At 45.3% G+C, this 7583-nt stretch overlaps 1 protein-coding gene across 1 annotated transcript in view; it reads right to left on the reverse strand.

The window, feature by feature from the left end:
• Positions 1 to 6715: 6715 nt before the first annotated feature.
• Positions 6716 to 7583, reverse strand: part of HMGB1 (high mobility group box 1) — a 5984-nt gene continuing 5116 nt past the window's right edge. Inside the window, exon 4 of the mRNA XM_009707777.1 lies at positions 6716 to 7583. This exon is cut by the window's right edge and continues 1120 nt beyond it. The gene's annotated coding sequence lies outside the window, so the exon portion shown is untranslated.

Genomic DNA, 7583 nt, shown 5'->3' on the forward strand with positions numbered 1-7583 from the left:
CCGGGGGCCCCCGGCTGGCTCGGGCTGGCATCGCCCTTGCGGTGGTTCATCACGGGAGCTACAGCCGAGAAGTTGATGCGTGCACCTCTTTCCCCTCTTAAAAAGAATTCAGAAAGGACATTTAAAAGGGTATCACCAATTAATTAAAGCAGCACGGCTTTAGAAGTAGTATTAAAAAAAAAAATCCAATATTAAAAAGGATTATTTTTTTTTTTAACGATTTCCATGCAAACAGTGTAAATAATCAATGGAGGTTTTTGCAACCTGTCCAGCGCAGCCCTGTGCGGCAGAAATAGAAAGCAAAATGAAGGCAGCCGTGGGAGCTGTGAAATCCTGGGGCCGGGCAGGGAGAAGGGAAGGGCAGGAGGAGCCCTGGGCTCCCAGCGCCCGGCAAGGGCTCCGGACCGGGCTTACAGCAGGGACTAGTTAGGCAGCACGGCAGCTCTGGCTATCTAGACTTTTAGTCACATAATCCTCCGAGGCTTGTATTAGCACACATCGGCTGGGTTTGGTTTTTAACTTAATTATATCACATGCTCCGGCTTTTTATATTCACTTACAGGCGTATCGCGGTATTTTCAGACTTAAGTCACTTCAACTTTATTATTGCAGGTGGCCTAAATAAACTTTCATTAACCTTTTCATGCACGTTTTCTAAAGAGAACGGTAAAAGGAACAGTTTAGAGGTTGGTTTGAGTTTTTGAATAAAGATCGGGAGCAACTTCCCTACCAATTTTACGATTATGTTCTTCATTTTGCTTCAACCCTCGCATTAAACGCAGCATCCGAAGGCGAGAAAAATCAACAGCACTTACCCGTCAGGCGCAGATATTCAGATCCACAAACCAACTTTTTATTAAAGACATTTCAGGCAATTTGAATTGCGTTACACATCCCTGTTTTCGCGTTTCTTTCCTACGTTTTGCTTCACTAAAGACCTTCACAAAGCTCTCTGCGCGTAATCCACCTCACACGGTCTGCTTTGTGAAGGACCTCCCAAGGTCAATTTATTACCAATTAACTTGAGGTGCTCAACACCTTTGCAAAGGCTAGTGTGAATACTCTAAATCTACAGCTGGAAATGAAATACAGGGACATATCTGATTAAAAACAAAATTAAAATAAATAAGGAACGTGATTAGTAATCTATCGGTGCTTGGATACCAACCCAAAAGGAATAGAAAAAAGGGAGCGAGCCTGATGCCCACAACCTCTTTTAGGAGCAAAGCTACGGACCGTGCAGCACGGTAGTTTCTCTCTGAAGCATTTTGAAAAGTCTTCTGTGGGATGATGGAGATGTCCTGAATTTTTATCGTTTTAAAATTAACGCAGGGAAATGGGGAAAGAGGGAGTTTCCTCTGCAAAAGTTGTGGGTCGATGATTAAGCACTGGGGATATCGACTTGAACTCAAGTTTTGGGAGCGCTGAACAGAGAAAACTCCACATAAAATCCACATTTTGCCTGTTTGCCTTGGAAAAACCGCCTGTCGAGTCTCCTCTGCCTTTTGCCCGTTCTCATTAAACCCAGGACATCTCGGTGCTGCGAGGTTTCTGCCATGGCTCGGAGCAGTGCTCTGGGACTGGTAGTCTCTGTGTTTATATTTCAGCACTACGCATGATTAATCCTCCATTTCATTCATTGTCCTTTTACTTCTCTGCTACCGGGAACAGTAAATAAGAGGGAAGTTGTAACAAGAGCCTCCCTTTTATTCAGAGACCTTCTGTTTCCTGCAGGCTGGCGGCTTCGAAAAAAATCACAGCTCCATTGTGCTCCAAAGTCACATTAAGTGATTCAGATGGAAAGAAAAACCCACGTCAGTAGGAACAGGGGACTCAAAGAGGAGGGTCGAGGCCAGCGGCCCAGGGACACCGATCCTGGATGCGGCACATCCTGAGGATGCTGCACCCTCTGGCACTACCCACGTTATGGTTTTTTCCCCCCCATTTTGTGGGCCTGGGGAAGGCGGGGAGCTGCTCCCGGCATTAGGGGTGTTTTGGGTGGCGCCGAGCACCCCTGGCATCACAGGAAGGGCCTCCATCGCCTGGGGGTGGTGGGGCAGCAGGACAAGCCTCCTGTCCGACCTGGGGAGCACGGATCCAGCCCCCAGCAGCCGGAGGGGGGGAGGCAGACTCGCTCCTACTCCCCGGAGCGGGGCTGGCAGCGGTGGGTGCCGGGCAGGGCAGGAGGAAGGGGCAGGGTCAGGGGTATCGCCCGGTGACCCCCGGGCAGAGGCAGGGAGGCAGAGCCCGGGTGCTCCTGCGTGGAAGCAGAGTATGCAGCGCTCGAGATGGCGTTGCCGTCGCTGAACATCTGGTACAAATGCTCCCCCCCCCAAAAAAATAGATAATTTCCTTCTACCTCAAAGGAAACGGCGTTGGAAGGAGGGTCAGTGGCAGCCGGGATGGGACGGTGCAAGGAGGGGTCTCCACGGCAGGCAGGTTCAACAGCAGCCTCCTACTGGGACCAGTTACACATCCCGAGTGCGACTCTGGCACAAGCGCAGGGGTCAGTTCTGCGAAACACCCAGACGTCCCCATGGGTGCTGTGCCCACCAGCCCCTGTGAGCAGAAACCCACCAGGGCTTTGCCATCGGTGCCTGGTACAGCAAAACGAAACCCTCCCGTCCCCAGAAGCTGCCGTTAAAGCTGCTCCCGTGCCCAGGGGCTCAGGCTGTGATCATTCCTCACTTGCGTTTTCCAGCGTCAAGTGTTACAACATACTGCTCGTTGACGGCATCGTCCTTATTGGAAGGCATCAGTAGAAATGTGTGACAACAAAACCAAAACGAGCGTAAGCACCGCTAGAGTCGAGTCTGATAATAAAACATGAGTCACTGTTATTCAATCATTTACTAACGCACGTTTTGCAAGAAAGTTATCTCTTCTAGGAATCATCACCACTCAAATTCGAGAAGTTTTTATTTATAAGAGTAATGCTGTGATTTTGTTTTTTACTGCGTAGTCGGGTCTTCACAGGGCTGGTGCCCGTGATCCCTACCCGCAGCTCACCGCCCCGCGCCCTTAGCATCTCCATTTCAAACCTCTGCCCCGGCGTCACCCACCACTTACGCTCTGCGTGGCACAGCCGTGGGCAGGAGCCTGCCGGCCTTTCAATGCCATCCTTCCTCCCGGCATCTTTCATGCCTGACGTCTCCCCAGTACCAGGAGCAAGCTGGCAGCAAGGAGGGGGCTGCCAGGGCCCCCCCGGTTGCCATCCTTTCCCCCCACTGCTGCGAGCCTGCACCATCTGTAGTGCCGCTGGCTGGCGTTAGTTTAGGGGATGGGTGTTTTCCCCTTGGGCTGGGCTGAGGAAGAGTGTGGTCAACCCCAGCACTTCGGCAAGGGAGACTTTTTCCCATAAAGGCATTATTTGCGTTGCTATCTTACATTTCAGTCTGGGAAGGAGCAGGAGGTGTCCGGGATGCTGCGCCTCGGCTGGAATTTCTTTCCAGACATTTCTTCAAAAACGTTATTTGTATTCTGCATAACAAATGCACTTGCCAAACATCGGAGCACGTGTCCTCAGTTTCCCCTCGATAAGCGTAATTTTTTGAACGGCGTCTTGCAAAGAGCATTTAAATGGTGACCTCTTGCTGCTGTAAGGTGTGCGGGGAGCTGGGTCCTTTCCAGGCATTCAAGCTGTAGCATTTGGCCTTTCCTGTTTTTATTGAAGAACTTTTGGGAGGTCAGAAATGTGTGATTTGAGCTTTTGCCACCTTAATAGATGAAAGGCTGCTGGAAGCATTAGGATCAACTTCCTTTGTGCCAAATGCCCGTTACTTAAGTCGAACACGTTTTAATGACATAAGCAAGACTTTAAAAGGTGTGGCTAAAAAACCCACACTTGCCCGTCTTGCTCGCTCCTCGCTGCTCCGACGTCTCACCGCTGAGCTTGATGTCGAGCACTCTTGCTGCGGGGAAGGCTTGAGCTTCTGATGTAGCAAACAGGTAGACCAAGCTAATTTATAGCTGAAGTCTTTTACTCCGTCATAAAGTGGCAAAAGGGAAGGCTTGTCTCTCTTGCAGGTCACCTCTAATAGCAATTGCTTCAGCAAGATCGATTTCAAAATTGGGTGCTCTCGAAGCAGGAGCCACGCTGTATTTTTCAAGAGCACAAAGCAGCCGTAAGAGCGATCTGACCTTCATTCTTAATAATAAATTCATTGGGGAAAAAAAAAAATCCATCTTTGTTTTTCTGCTTGAAGTACTGTCAAAAGAAAAGCCGGGCACAACATATACGAAATAAAAATGTAAGACAACTTCTGCAAAACGATACAAAACTCGGAGATTTACTTTTCCTGTTTTTTTTATTCAAACGTCAGAAGAAAGTCTGACAGCCTGTCTACATTGTTTTGGAATAAGGGCTGGTGTTAATTTAAAGTGAACCTATCCTAGCCCAAATGAATACCATCTCAAAGTGTTTTTCAGATGTAGGGTGCAAACCAGTAGCAAAGTCTGGGGAAAAGTTTATCGATAAAGACCCACATTCAGGCACTGCATCGGACTAGCTCATTTGTAAAACATCCTTTAATGTATTTCAGGGGCTAAAATGATGCCTACCGCAGCCTGCCGAATGTCACATGCTGCCCTTTTCTTCTAAAGCAGCCCCAAAAAACCATCATCTGTAGTCAAGTACAGCGCAATGGTAAGCTAAAGAAGATCACGAAGGAACGTTGTTTGAAAATACTTGGCATTTTACTGGTATTAATAAAACTAGTGGTACGTTTGTGTCCTAAAAGCCTGTAGCGGGTCAGCTACTACGGGCAGAGTCTGAAAATGGTGAAAATTAATTATGTCTTATATTAACCACCATCTCTGTATTTTGCCATGTCTCTGTTACGGACTCGGTATTGAAAAACATATTCTAACCCAACACAGTACATCGGCTTTATTCCTTTAATCTTCTGTCAGGCATAGCGGGGAAGGCAGAACAACTAAACCTGCTAGTTAAACCCTTAGGCTAGCAAGAGTTAGGAAAGTTTTTTTTTCCAAGCTCAGCTTGTCACCCATCTAGAGAACCTAATGCTGTGGCTGCAGTCTGCCCAGCTCCTCTTTTGGTGGAATTACTCAAACCCATCTTCCTGCTTTCCAGCAAGCCTAAACCCAGCTATTACTCAGCCTTTTCTCCTTGACGATGGGCTCGTTACAGCGACAGAAGGAGCTGGAAAGGGGTTCAGTGTCGGCCGTGCCAGCATCACCCGAATTAAGCTGCAGAAATCTTTTCGGCCACTCAATACCCGTTACTTCAGGTTTCTAGGGGCCCATCTGCCTGGACAGAAATTATTTTATGAAACAAGCTCAACTTTTTGCTAGAGCTGGTGTGATTACTGCAAGCACGGTAGAAGTGATGAACACTGCCCGTACATTTAGTTAAACCAGTTTAAAATTACGGAGCATACCAGGAAAGCTGGCAGCTGCAACTGCAGCTCCTTTCAGGACCAACTTGATAAACCACCATAAAATCAGTATGGCTTCATTTGGCTTCCAAGATATCATAACTACCATTTATTAACATTCAAGTTCTCTCCAAACCAACCACTGTGCTTTTTGTTTAGAACAGGAAAGGCCTTTTTTTTTCCCTCTACCTCGAGCATTTACACGAAGGTTAAAGCCCGAGGAAACGCTTTTTGTTTTGACAGCAATGCCAGTGCTGTCCAGTTCCCTTGCAGGGAACCACTGCCTCAACAGTTGCAATTTCACCACTCATTATCCCTCGAGCAAGCACTAACTTTTAAAGATCACGGGGAGACAAATTCAGGCAACAGTGTCAGCAATAACTGACCTCAGATCAAGTAATCTTGCAGTAAAGCCTGACCTATGGGGGCTGAGATCAGGCAGGGTTTCAACCAAGAGGATTATTTAACTGCTGGAGCTCGCAGGAGACCATAGCCAGGGAACAGTGAGCTCCTTTCCAGCAACAACTCTCAGAAGCCCGTATTTGATTTTAAAAGGAGAATTAATCTACCTAACGATGGTATTCCCCTCCAGAAATAGCGCTTTCGTTGTTTCAAGACTCTTTTCTAGGAGACACAAGACTTCAGCCCGGTATACGTGTGCAAGCTCAGCTGACTTGCAGGCACGTACCAACTGCTCACAAGAAAACCACAGCTCTTCTGGAGAGCTCTGGAGGCTCTGGTACACCTCCCGACCCTCATCAGCCTCCACGGCATAGCACTGGGGGTTCTTTTCCTCAGAAAGCAGCATTTTTCATTATTGTATTACGTACCCTCTTCAGCCTTGAGCATGCTCCATTTGTTATCAACGTGCTAACCCCAAAGGTAAAGGCAAACGCCATGCCTGGCTGCTGGGCGAGCGCTTACTACTCGCCTTTTAAGATCAGCTGAATCCTCTAGGTTACTTCTGTCAACATCAAGCACCGAGAACAAAGGCACAAGATTACAGGGATTTCATTAAGTACGTTTGTTCCAAGAACAAGAAATAGCCTACTTGCCTCTGATGACCTGGGGAAACAGAAAAACCCTTCAGCACGGAAAATTTATTTGTAATCAGTTATGAGCATCTGAATGCATAATATCCAGTTTAAGATAAAAAGGAAAAAAAAAATAAATCTATCTGTCCTAAACTTGTGAACATCGTTCTTCTGTTTGAAACAGAAAGTAGGGATGTATGTATCTGAAAACACCAACACACACACAAAAAAAAAAAAAAAAGAAAAAAAAAACTTAGGATATTAAGTGAGTCATTTAACTAAGTATTTAAAACCTCTGCAATTATTAGTTTATTAGTATCATCCAGGATTCAGATGTTCAATATTTCTCCTGAAGTTATACATAAATGCAAATTGAAATAAGAATCTGAAAGTCAAAATTGTATAACAAAACAATACTCCATCACAAAAGCGTGTAAAATTACAAGAATGCTGTTTTTTTTTTTTTTTTTCTCCTTTTAAACACTGGCACTTAAGAGAACCATAATTTTGTAACCACAAAATTGCCAAATTGTCCCCCAAACTGGTAAGCAGGTATATGTGAAAATAGTTACAGTTGCCAGCACTTGAAGTTTTACTAAATATGCAAAAAAACCCTTAGCTTTGGTTTTGGAAGAGAACTATATTTGACCAAATTAGACATTGTTGGTATACCATAAACATTTCACTTTTTAATGCAAAATTTAATAAAATGTACTTTTCCATACAGCTATATTTAACTTAAAAATGGGCAAACATCAAGAGTGCGGTATAAAACCTAACAGGAAAAATACATCTTATCTCATTTTCAATTTGAGACAATATACAACTTTGTTTAAAGGGCTAAAACTAGAATTTCAAGAATACAAATATGAATTTACATAGATTTAACAAATAATAATGGTACCATTTATAGAAATCTTAGAAAGAAAAATCATTTCTTGTGGGCCATTTGCTACCAGGAGAGTTTCATGGTATAAAGCCCGTGGCCATCACCAGACCTGTCACCAAAAAATAATATGGTAATTTCATGCTTTTAACTTTACACATTTTAGGTACGCTCATCGCTCGCAGGTGTTCAGAGATTTACAAATACAACTTCCATTACATGGTAACGGAGTCACACAAGTAAATGCCTCCACACCGGATGGACATA

The sequence above is a fragment of the Cariama cristata genome, unplaced genomic scaffold (genome assembly GCF_000690535.1).
Source record: "Cariama cristata isolate BGI_N322 unplaced genomic scaffold, ASM69053v1 scaffold609, whole genome shotgun sequence".
Taxonomy (NCBI): Eukaryota; Metazoa; Chordata; class Aves; order Cariamiformes; family Cariamidae; genus Cariama; species Cariama cristata.